The 12658-nt window shown below is 37.0% G+C and overlaps 1 protein-coding gene across 4 annotated transcripts in view; it reads left to right on the top strand.

The window, feature by feature from the left end:
• Positions 1 to 12658, top strand: part of LOC131166381 (E4 SUMO-protein ligase PIAL2-like) — an 89462-nt gene that overhangs the window by 19708 nt on the left and 57096 nt on the right. The gene's annotated exons all lie outside the window — the stretch shown is intronic.

Here is a 12658-nt window from a genome sequence, read left to right as displayed (position 1 = left end):
GATGACCACCTAGAACCTTGTGGCAACCATAACTTTGTTACAATATTAAGCAACCACTTTACCTAAAAGCTTATGTAGTTAGGGTTGTGGATGGGCCAACGATGTATCTCAAGCTTTTATAGAAATAAACGAGAATAGCCTCAATAAGTCAATATAATTCAATCAATGCTCCTCATCATTATATAACATAGGAATTTAAAGACTCAACTGATGGGGAGAAGCAAATAAAATTAAGAAATTAGAATACTACTAGGATACTTCTTTCGTAACAAATAAAACCCTACAATCTACTAGCTTATGATCTAATCAAATACTAATATAAAATGCTACTAGGATACTTCTTTCCTAATAAATAAGACCCTAAGATCTACTAGCTTATGACCAAATCAAATACTAATGTAAAAAATGCTACAAAAATATAAAAATCTTGAAAAATAAAAAAAACTACAAGATTATCCACAAATTTCAAAAATACAAGAGCATTGACTTTGAGTTGCAGTTTTGTCAATTACACTGAATCTTCTCCCTTGTTTGGTGAATGCTTGACCTTGAGTTTTAAAATTTGGAAGGGTTCAAAGCCAAAGACTTCTGAAGACATACAAGGCAGTAGTCATTTCCCTTTTCAAAGTCCATGCAAAAGAGAAGATTGAAAATTTGAAGGCTGAATTGAGTAACTCCAGATTTAACACTTGATGTTTTAGAGTCTCTACAGTATCTTTGTCAACATGATAGCTTTTTTGCTTATTGAAATATTCAAAGGATGCTTTGACTGGATATGGTTGCAGCGTAGGAGCACATGCTTTAAGCACTGTACTGCCCAATTGTTGATTAATCGGAAAGAAATAGTGTATCATATCAAGGATTAATGCATCACATTCAAGGTCGTGCATAACAAGAGAAGACTTAACTTTGGCCCTATTTTCAAGAATTGAGATCCTCTTGTTGTTTGAATAGTTAGACCTGTCATGAATTTCTTCGAGGGTCGAGCATAACAAGAGCATACTTAACTTTGGCTATATTATCAAGAATGGAGATCCTCTTGTTGTTTGAATAGCTAGACCTGTCATGAATTTCTTCAAAGGTTGATTCGATCAATTCGAACATCTCTTTCATTTGGTGTCAGGATAAGGAGTATTTGGAACTGTGATTCTATACAAGCAACAATGACAACCTTAACTCCTGGGTCTGAGTGCCTCAAAAGGTAATTGTTGACCAATGCTTGAATTGAGGGAGAAAGTGCATCCTTTATTGTATTAGGTGAGAATAGCCCTACTTGTGTCAAGAAGCCCTCAACTTGATTTAACAAAATAAAAAGATCATCAACTGAAGATGGAGGAGGATAGTGGAGGCAGTTCCCATGCTTGATGAGCTGCTCTTTGAGTTCCTGTTTTGGTAGTTAGTGGCGTTTCAGTAATAAATTTTTTTCCTTTTTGTTAGAGTTGGTGTATTCCCAAGAGGGGGAGGGGGTGAATTGGGCATTTAAAAAAAAATTCTTCCTAGGTTAGGTATGTTCAATGTTAAACCATAAGTAGTATTGCACAACTTAGGATCCGTCTAAGCAAATACCAATTACCCAACAATATAAAACTAAGCAGATAAAGCAAACTCAGTACTTCCCAATCATTCACAATAATAAAGATGTAAACATTTAAGTACTGAAATTAAATAGCATAGGGAAGAGAAAGCAAACACGATATTTGTTATCGAGGTTCGGCTAAACCAGCCTACGTCCCCGCCTCAAGCTAACCAGCAAGAAGATTCCACTAATGCTCACTTAACAGGTGGAGCGACACCGATTACACCCTCTCCTTACAGGGCGAGGAATACCTCGACTCAAATTACAAGGCTGAGCCCAACCTAGATAACCACACCTTACAAGATGGTGCTCCTAGTTCTCCTAACCGGGTTTGAACCACTCCGGTGCAAGTTACTGGCCAGTGCAATCCTCTTCCGACCACACACCGGGAATACAACAATAATAAAAATTTGCGTAAAAAGAGATTGCTTATACAATAAGCAGATGATGTATAACAATAAGCACAAATACACTCTTGAATGATGGGAGTTTAAGCTCAATAGAGATTTTGTGGATTATATGACAACTCTAAAAAATGTGTGTATATGTATATGTGTGTGAGAGTAAGATCTTTGATTCAAAATAAAATATTCACCAAATGTATTATCAAAAGATCTTTAAGAATCCAACTAATATCTCAAAAATATTTTTCAAATATGAAGTATAAGAGATATTAGGGTTTTAGCTTGCCACATATATTTTTCAATAAATACAATGCAAGCCTCTAAATCTTGCAATAAGGATGCAAAGATTCACAAGCTATAAAGAGTCTTCCCAAAAATATTTATGAATGAAATAATAAGGGAAGAACTCAAGCTTACTCTATAAAATAATTTTCAAATATGAAGAAACGAATTAGATTGTAAGCTTTTAAAATAAATGTATAAGACTAACAAAAATGAGTACTCAACCTCTCTTCAAAATACAATCAATATGCAGATGAAGAAGGTGAGTGAAATGCTCTCTTTTTGAAAATATTTTGCAAACGGATAAGAGAAAGAGAGTGAAATGAATGCTTGAATGTGAGAATATACCAAGAATAGCACAAAATATTTTTAAAGAATTTTCTTGCTAATCAAGGTGCTAATCAAGAGTTATGATGGGGTATATATAGAATTCCCAAAAAATATGACCGTTAGGGACACAGTGGGAATTTTCTAATTTGTTTAATTAAAAATTAATCCCCTTTTAACGCTGAAGAATTACCAAACCCGAGAGGTTTGGTCGCGCCAGTCGGCTGACCTCTCACATAAAATTTGAATTTTTCTAAAGGTTCGGTTGGTTGGTTAAGGTGTTGGTTGGCCGAGTCAAAGGTGATTTTCGAACCTTCGTAGGTTCAGTCGGCTAGGGCAGTCTTAGGTTATTTAGATCGGTCCGCCGAGCATGGTCGATCGGCTAGAGTCTTCAGCTCATTTATAGGCCGATCGGACGAGGGTAGAGGATTGGCTAAGAGAATATGCATGATCGGTCAGCCGGACTTTGCAGTTCATTTTTGGGCTGGTCGGCTGACCTTGAACAAAGTTACCATTTTTCCCTTAAGGCATGGTCAGCCGATTGAGCTGGTTTAGGCATGAATGGTTCGGTCAATCAAGGTCAGTGTAAACCTAAGTCTTTTTTTTTTTCCCTAATTTTGACCCTAAAATTGCAACCCTATATATATGAGGGTTTTTCATGAAAAGTTTTGGGCCCTAAGGTTAGTCAATGGTCTTGAGTTTGAGCTTGCAATTCCCATCATGCATGAATGCGTTATTACAGACCCAAAAATAAATGCAATTACAAATAAATGACGTGTCTTCAGTCTTCTTTGCTCTTTTGACTCTTCATGGAATGCGTCGGACAATGTGTTCTTTAAGTCCTTCAGGCTTCCATTTTTAGTCTCCTTATGTGTGCTGAATTATAAACCCGTTTAAGCACTAAATACACACATAAGTAACTAGTGCTTTGTTAGCATCAAAACAGGGACCGGACTCGAAAAGTCAACACTTTTTGTTTCTTGAATTTGGGTTGAATAAGGACTTGAAGGAGTTGTGTTTGGGTCTTGGGTTATGACAGATGTGAGTTCTGATTGAGAACTGTAGGGGAGAACGGGGGAATCACGTCAGAGTACTAGGCTATGCATGAAACTTGGCTGGTTTTTATCAGGCTGGATGGTTGAATGTGGGTTGGGTCATGGTCATGGAATATCCATTGTGCTTTGGTAAGAAATGAGTTAAACTGTTTTAAGTGGGCTGGTTTTAAGGAAAAAGGATTTAGGCTTCACATAAAAGGTTCAGGATGGCTGGTAGTAAAAAGTGCTGCATTGGTAGAAGATTGTGGTGCTCCTGATGCCAGATTGTCTACTACGATCTTTCTCTCCAAGTACAAGGGGTGCAGTGATGGATTTTTATGTTATTCTTGTCTGACAATGTAGAACTTCGATGATGGACCTGAGTTGATCTTCTTCAACAACAAGAGTTTCAATCTCAAGATAAGTGTTTTGTTCTCTTTTTCTTTTAACTGATTCTTGCTTCTTCTTCTCTGCTGTTTGCAGCAGCATCAAACTTTTTTTTTTTCTTTTTCCCAGTAGTGCACAACAGTGCCACCTCTTCTTTAGTTGTAGCATGGCTTCATTTCTTTTTTCATTTTCTTGATTCGTTTTGATCTTCGTGGGAAAGCATGTTCTTGAAGGATTAAACTCAAGGCTAATCTAGTTGTGGCCATGTAAGGCTATCCGGAAATAGGGTTAGGGTTTGGCAACTGGTTAGCTGGGCAATGGGTTGAAAAGAAGTATTAGTGCTTGGGTGTTGTAGTAGGGGCTGCTGATCGGGTGTAAATGGTGAAGCTAGGGTTTCAGCAGCAGGATAGTATTGGGAGACGACTCCTTGTTTATAGTTTTTCCATAGCTTTTCTAGCTGGTTGGAGAGGATTCCTTGTCCACCATTTTCCAGTTTTAATAAAATTACCCTTTTTTCTATCAATATATATATTGGGAGATGGGCATTAATTGGGATGGTAGGTAGTGAGGGTGAGAGGGAAAATCAAAAACAAAAGAAATTGGCAGATGAAATAAATAAATAAAGGCGATATTCAACCAAAGGTCCTTATCCATTACATAGCATATGAATTTGGAGTCTGAAAATGCTTGGTAAATACTACTAGGATGCTTGTTTTGTAAAAACAAAAAACCCTTTAGTCTACTAGCTTATTACCTAATACAATACTATTATAAAAATGGTATGTAAATCAAAAAATCCTAGAAAAACTTAAAAATTAAAAAATACAAAATTTTCAATAGTTCAAAGTGTGTTGACTTTGAGTTGCAAGCCTCACCCATTACAATGTATCATTATGATTCACAAATCACGAGTGTGATATTGAATGACTTTTCTTTGGATCCTTGTGTCATTGCATTTCAGTTTAACTGCTTTTTTGAACATGATATACTTGATCGTTTAAACCGTTATCTTTGGATTCATGCTAAGCTAGCAGCATGATTACATGAAGCCTTAACTTGACATAATTTCAAGCCCAAACACAAGATGAGGGACATGATGTCTACATGGATCACAAGGTGATGAAATAGGGATCCCTTCAATCACTCTTTGTAGTGGTTGTCAAACTAGAGGCAGGTTTAGTCCAACAGGAAATAACTTTAATTCAACTCCCAATAAAGCTCACTCATAGGAGGCCTTATATAGGATTACAATGCTAGGTGAATTAGAAAACCAAATTTAAAATTTAGAAAGAAACCTGAATACTGCTTTCCTAAAAACTGATACCCTCAAATCATAAATATGTATATATCACCCCACAAAAATATCCTAAAACATTAATTCCCCATGTCATTGTGCCTCAAACTCCCCTAGTTGAAAAAGGAAGTCGACCTTGAGGAAAAGCGGGCATGCTCACTAGCAATCGTTACCATCTTGATCGTTATACTTGGAATACTCAAGTGCATTCATAATATGATGACCAGTAGAGCTCTCTCCAATCTTACGTTTGTCTTCCTTATCTTCAATAGTCAGCAGCATGAGTCTTCTAAGGGCAATTTTGATAGGAGTCTGCAATTATATCTGTGACTGGAGTTGCTGAATCGTTTTTGAATTAGGCAGCTTGATGGGGGCAAGAGGTGGCTTTTGTGGAATTGATACTTCCTTATGAGTAACTGCCGAATATTTGCTCTCTCAGCAATTCTGGCTAGGGTGTGGCTTGGTAAATTGATTTAAGGTCATAGAAAAATTGCAACTCAATGGGCAATCCTCAATGAAGCCCACAAATGTACCGAATAACACATAGTTGTTCATATTCATCAAAAGAATATTAAGCGACCAATTTGTGAAACTCAAGTCCGTATATTAGTTCCCTGCTATGTTGAGCTAACGAACATAACACCCTGTTGTTCATATTGAGCAACCAAATTCATATCCATCAAAAGAATGCCAAGCAACCAATTTGTGAAACTATAGTGCATCTTTATTCACATCTCTAAATGCACAGTGTTTGAACTTTGAAGCACATCTACAGCTCATAATTGATATGGATGGATTTCTATTTCGTTATATGAGTTATTAAGATTCCACTCGATTGGATCTTGATTCCAAAGTTGGCATTTGTCAACTCAACTATGCCACCAAGTACATGCCAAGCTGAGACAAATGACTATCATCCCTACCTTTTCTTCCTGTTGGACACCTAAAAAGTTAGAGATATTATCAATTTGATTAAACCAAGTGAATAATGTCTTTGTATCACCCTCACTAGTCAAAACAGACAAAGTGACCCTAATTCAATTGTCTAACTTGCTAAAGGCTTGCACTGCAGTTGGTACTTGGTATATTATTGTAGATCTGATATGGATTTGGGATACTAGAAGGAAGGCCGATATTTGAAATTTCATTTTTTTAAGAGAGTGGAAATTATAGAAATCCCGAGTATCTTTGAAAATCTTGGAGTAATTTAGGGAAGTATATATTGTATTATTGAGAGAGATTTGTTTAGGAGATTATTTCCATATTTAGATCTTCCAATTGTATTATAAATATTGTAAATTGTTTTGTACAAAATTATTCAAGAAGTATAGAAATTCCATTCTGTTTTCATGGTATCAGAGCTAGGAGATTAAATCTAGCTATCAATGGTGGAAACCGCCAGCCAAAGCAGAGGTTCGATGACCTTTGAATCCCATGAGGGTGAGAACAAAGCAATCTCCACCAGGGGCTCAACAGGACTTGACAACTCGTCCTTTTAGCTCACGGTGGAGAAGATGAATGGCAAGGGAAAGTTGGGGTTTATTACTGGCGAGACACAGAGACCTGACCCCTTCCCTTTCCACCAGGTCTTCCAAATGGGTCGTGTGATCAGAGCTCAGCGTAAGGGTGCTGGATCTGTTTTCCAGTCGCACACCCACCACCAGAAGGAACCCGCTCGCTTCCGATCCTTGGACTTCAGTGAGCGCAACGGTTATCTAAAGGGAGTCATCACTGATATAATCCACGACCCAGGTTGCGGTGCTCTCGCACGTGTCACCTTCCGCCATCCTTTCCGGTACAAGCATCAGAAGGATCTCTTTGTCCTCGCCGAGGGCATGTACTCTGGCAAGTTCGTATACTACAGCAAGAAGGCCACTCTCGTTGTCGGAAATGTTTTGCCGCCCAGATTTATTCCTGAAGGTGCTGTCGTGTGCAACGTCAAACACCATGTGAGTTATTACATAGCTTCGTCTTCCTTACCAAATTACGATGCCACGGGTCAGTCTTCCACAAATATTTCTTCAGGTTCTTTAGCCCAAAGAGGTAATTTTTTGCAAGCCTTGAATATAACCTCTAAATTCAAAACTCCTTGGATTATTGATTCTGGTACTTTTGACCACATGACTGATGCCTATCATCTTTTCTCATCTTATTCACCCTATGCTGGAAATTTGAAAGTTAAAATTGCAAATGGATCACTCTCGTTTGTCGAAGGCAGAGGAAATATCCGACTCTCTAACTCCATCACACTGGAGTCTGTTCTTCATGTTCCTAATTTAGCCCGCAAATTACTATCCATTAGTTAGTTAAACTCCAATTGTTTTGCTAAATTTCTTCCCTCTCATTGTGTTTTTCAGGACCTATTATCGAGGAAGACGATTGACAGTGCTAAGGAGTATGAGGGACTCTACTACTTTGAGGAGGCTAATGTGGGTGAACAATGTAAAACTACTATTTGTGATTTTGCATCTGTTTCTAGTGATAGCGAAATTTTGTTATGGCATTCTAGGATGGGTCATCCAAATTTTCAATATCTAAGGCGTTTATTTCCTTCCATTTTTTCAAATAAAACGTCTTCTAAATTTCAGTGTGAGATTTGTGAACTTGCAAAACACTAGCATAAATCCTTTCCAAAATCCACATACAAACCATCCAGACCCTTTACTATGATTCACAGTGGTTTATGAGGCCCCTCACACTCTCTTAATGGCTCTCACACGAGATGGTTTGTTACTTTATTGATGATCATACTCGTATTTGTTGGGTTTACTGTTGAAAGAAAAAACTGAAGTTCGTTCTATTTTCACCAATTTCCATTCCATGATTCAAACACAATTCAAAACTCACATTCAAATTTTACGTACTGATAATGGTACGGAATATTTCAATGATATCTTGGGATATTATCTTCAAGAAAATGGAATTGTTCATCAAAGCTTCTGTGTGGATACCCCTCAACAAAATGGGATTGCTGAACGTAAAAATAGGCATATTCTTGAAGTAGCTCGGGCATTGATGCTCACTACAAATATGAAAAAATATTTTTGGGGCGATGCCATTTTAACAGTTACACATCTCATTAATCAAATGCCTAGTCGAGTTTTTTCTTTTTCCACTCCTCTCCAGAAACTCCAGGAATGGTTTCCCAACACTCGGCTCCACTCCAATCTCTCTCTGAAAATCTTTGGATGTACTGCATTTGTTCATGTTTATACTCATAATCGAGATAAATTGGAACCTCGTGCCATTAAGTGCGTTTTTATTGGTTACTCTCCTACTCAGAAAGACTATAAATGTTATGATCTTGTCACAAAAAAAATTGTTTGTTAGCCTTGATGTCACGTTCTTTGAAACCACTCCTTACTTCCCAAAGCCATGTCTTCAGGGGGAGAAATGGAGTGAAAATCGGTTATTTGATTTCTCTGTTGATGAATTTGTGCCATACACTGAGTCTACTATTGCTTCATTTCCTGATCTGTCGTGTACAAAAAATCACTTAACCTCCTAGAGAGATGCTAAAAAACAAAACAACACAGAAATACTTGTTTACTCAAGAAAGCCAAACACAAAGAATAGGGAGAATCTCATACCTGAGGCACCAGGACAGTTGGAACCGGTGATAGCTCCGAGTAACCATGAGTCCACGCCTAATCCCGATAAGGTAATAGATAGTAATGAGCTCCCTTCTAATAAGCCTGTGCTTGATGACATCAATTTACCCATTGCAGTCAGAAAATAAACTAGGTCATGTACTCAATATCTCCGGTCAAAATACATGTCTTATAAAAGCCTGTCTATAGAATATTGTGCTTTAACTTCTAACCTTGACAGGATAAAAATTCCAAAGAATATCCAGGAAGCCTTGGAGATTCCTAAATGGAGGGAATTGTTCATGGAGGAAATGTGGGCTCTGGAAAAGAATGGAACTTGGGACGTTATGAATTTGTCGAGAGGGAAGAAGCCAGTTGGTTGTAAATGGGTCTTCACAGTGAAATATAGAGCTGATGGGACAGTTGAATGATATAAAGCCAGACTCATTGCAAAAGGGTTTACACAAGCCTATGACATTGACTACACAGAGACATTTGCACCAGTGGCAAAATTGAATACAGTTCGGGTCCTCCTGTCCTTGGCAACTAACTTAGATTGGCCACTACAGCAACTCGACATTAATAATGCATTTCTAAATGGCGAGTTAGAAGAAGAAGTCTACATGACGATACCACCAGGTTTCAGTAAGAAAGGTGAAGACAACAAAGTATGTAAACTCAAGAAGTCCTTGTATGGACTCAAAGCGATCTCCCAGAGTATGGTTCGACAAATTTGCGAAAGTGATAAAGAATCAAGGGTATCGACAAGGGCAATCAGATCACATTATGTTCTTCCAACAATTTGAAAGTGGTAAGAAAACAATTTTGATAGTGTATGTTGATGATATAATCCTAACTGGAGATGATACAGTGGAGATGGAAAGATTAAAGAAAGTCCTAGCTGCTGAGTTTGAAGTTAAAGACCTTTGACAAATGCGGTACTTCTTGGGAATGGAAGTTGCTAGATCAAAAACGGGGATTAATGTCTCTTAGCGAAAGTATATTCTTGATCTCATCGAAACTGGCATGTTTGGATGCAAACCTAGTGAAACCTCGATTGAAGCAGTAAAGAGGGTCGAAGACTGCGGAATACTTGTTGAAAAGGAGAGGTATCAGAGATTGGTTGGTAAACTAATTTACCTATCGCATACCAGACCCGACATTGCATTTGCGGTAAGTGTTGTAAGTCAACACATGCATTCACCGAAAAAGACTCACCTATATGCTGTGTATAAGATCCTTAGGTACCTCAAGGGTTCTCCGGTAAAGGACTCTTCTTCAAGAAATGTGAAAGCAAGGAAGTAGAAATTTTCACAAATGTGGATTGGGCAGGATCAGCGGAAGATAGAAGGTCTACCACCAGATATTGCACCTTTGTATGTGGAAAATTGGTAATTTGGAGGAGCAAAAACATAATGTAGTGGCTCTAAGCAATGCTGAAGCTGAATTCAAGGCAGTTGCACAAGGGATATGTGAAGGACTGTGGTTACGAAAACTCTTAGAAGAATTACAAATCCTAGTGAAATTCCCTATCAAACTCTATTGTGACAACAAAGCAGCCCTCAATATCTCTCTCAATCCAGTTCAACATGACAGGACTAAGCATGTAGAAGTGGACCGACATTTTATCAAAGAGAAGATTGAAGAAGGAACCATCTGTCTGACTTATGTACCTACCAAGGAACAAACTACAGACATCTTTACTAAAGGGCTAACCCTCCAGAGCTTTGATGATTTCATTTGCAAGTTGGATATGATCAATATCTATGATCCAACTTGAGGGGGAGTGCAGAAATCCCGAGTATCTTTGAATATCTTGGAGTAATTTAGGGAAGTATGTATTGTATATTATTGAGAGAGATTTGTTTAGGAGGTTATTTCCATATTTAGATCTTCCAATTGTATTATAAATATTGTAAATTGGTCTGTACAAAATTATTCAAGAAATACAGGAATCCCATTATGTTTTCAGAAATCTTAGACTTAGGGGCATCAAACTTAGAGATAATTTGATTTTGAAGGGCAACAACCTAAATTGAGAGAAGCTACCTAAGACAGTAAGATAATTCATGAATCTACTTGTTTTTTTATCTGAGCTTTTTTTATGGGCGACTGGATCAAACTTGTCTTTGTCACCCTTTTTTCCCCCTTCTACCTAGCCGATTTCGTCCAGTTTGGTCTGTCTGGTTTGAGTGAATTGGATTGCTTTGATCGGTATGAACTTGTTCGTTCTTTTGAATAATCATCTTAAATTGACGCTTGGGTTTTATTTTGCCTTTGCTTCCTCGTCAAACCTCTGTAGATCTGACAGTGGTAGTCATCAGCAATGGCGAATGGAATTGGTGCATTCGCACAAATGTTGACAATGGCACCGATTGAGCAAATTCAATAGCTTTGAATGATAATGGTGTGAGGTTGATGTGAGTAGTTGAATTCTGGGGCAATGTGTTCAACATTGAATGAATGATGAACAGTGAACATATTTTGGTGGAGAATCAACAACCAATGGTGAATTTTGGTTATGATGCTGGCTCTGATTTTAGATTAGATTTGATTTAAGTGGTTAGGTTTTCAACTACAACGCAGGATGCTTTGAGGAGAAACACCGATACCCAAGGATGACAACTTTGAATGTGAAATCTAGGAATAATGCTCATTACACATTTTTTCCCCCTTGGTTTCCTGTTACTTCTTTTTCCCCTTTCTGGTGGTGAACAGATGATGGCAATGGTCTAAAGCATCCGCCTCTTTTACTAACAGTGGTGTTGGATGCAGATTGTGGATTGCAAACCCTACGAGTTTAACTTGAAATTCCCCAACAACCTTGTCAAATCCTGAAACCATGGCGATTTGAGTTAAAATTGCGAACCTTTTGTCAAATAACATTTGTTAGCTGTGTTGGATAAGAGGCTGCTGTATGCCACTTAGTGTCAGACCAATGCGCAATGCAAAATATTATAGTTCAGCTATGAAGGGAAGTAGTACATTGGAGGCCTTATACAGGCTTATGAGTGACAATGCTTGGATAATAAGAAAACCAAGGTTAGAATCTGAAATGAACCAGAATATTAGGGGCTGTTTGGTGTCGTAGTAAAAAAAAAAACTATAAAAATGAAAATTAAAAATGAAACTGAAAACTAGGAACAAAAACTAAAAGCCAGAAACAAAAAACTAGTAATTTTTCTGGTTAATATTTATAAAACTAATACAAAATAAAAATATGGTTTGGAAAATTCTCTATTTTGTCTGCACCAAATAACAATTAAAAAATGAGTTAAAAAAAAAAATTAAAAACATTAAAAATTAAAAATATTATGATAAAAATAGAAATTATTATAATTATTTTGCTTTGTAATATTTCAAAATTCACTTTTTAGTGCTACTAGAACAATCTTATTGTACATGAAAATTGGAAAATAGTAAAAATATTTTTTTTAAATGACTTAATTCACGAAAGTTAATTCTCTATATTAAAGTATTTTGTGTAGCAAACAATTGAAAACCATAAAATCCTGAATTTTAGTCTTTTTGGAGAACAACTAAAAATTGACAATAGAACAGAAACTTGCAATGGAAACAAAAGCGTCGCCGTAATATGTTTCTTGACTGTACAAAAATGAAGACAAAAAACATAAATGATACCAACCAGACCCTTCTAAAAACTCTTACCCTCAAATCATAAAGATATTACTGAATAACAATATCCTAAAACAAAACAAAAATAAAATTAATTCCCCTTGTTGTATTGCATCAAAATATAGTAT

This window comes from Malania oleifera, chromosome 10 (assembly GCF_029873635.1).
Source record: "Malania oleifera isolate guangnan ecotype guangnan chromosome 10, ASM2987363v1, whole genome shotgun sequence".
NCBI classification, from domain to species: Eukaryota; Viridiplantae; Streptophyta; class Magnoliopsida; order Santalales; family Ximeniaceae; genus Malania; species Malania oleifera.
This window is presented reverse-complemented; position numbering and strand designations above follow the sequence as displayed.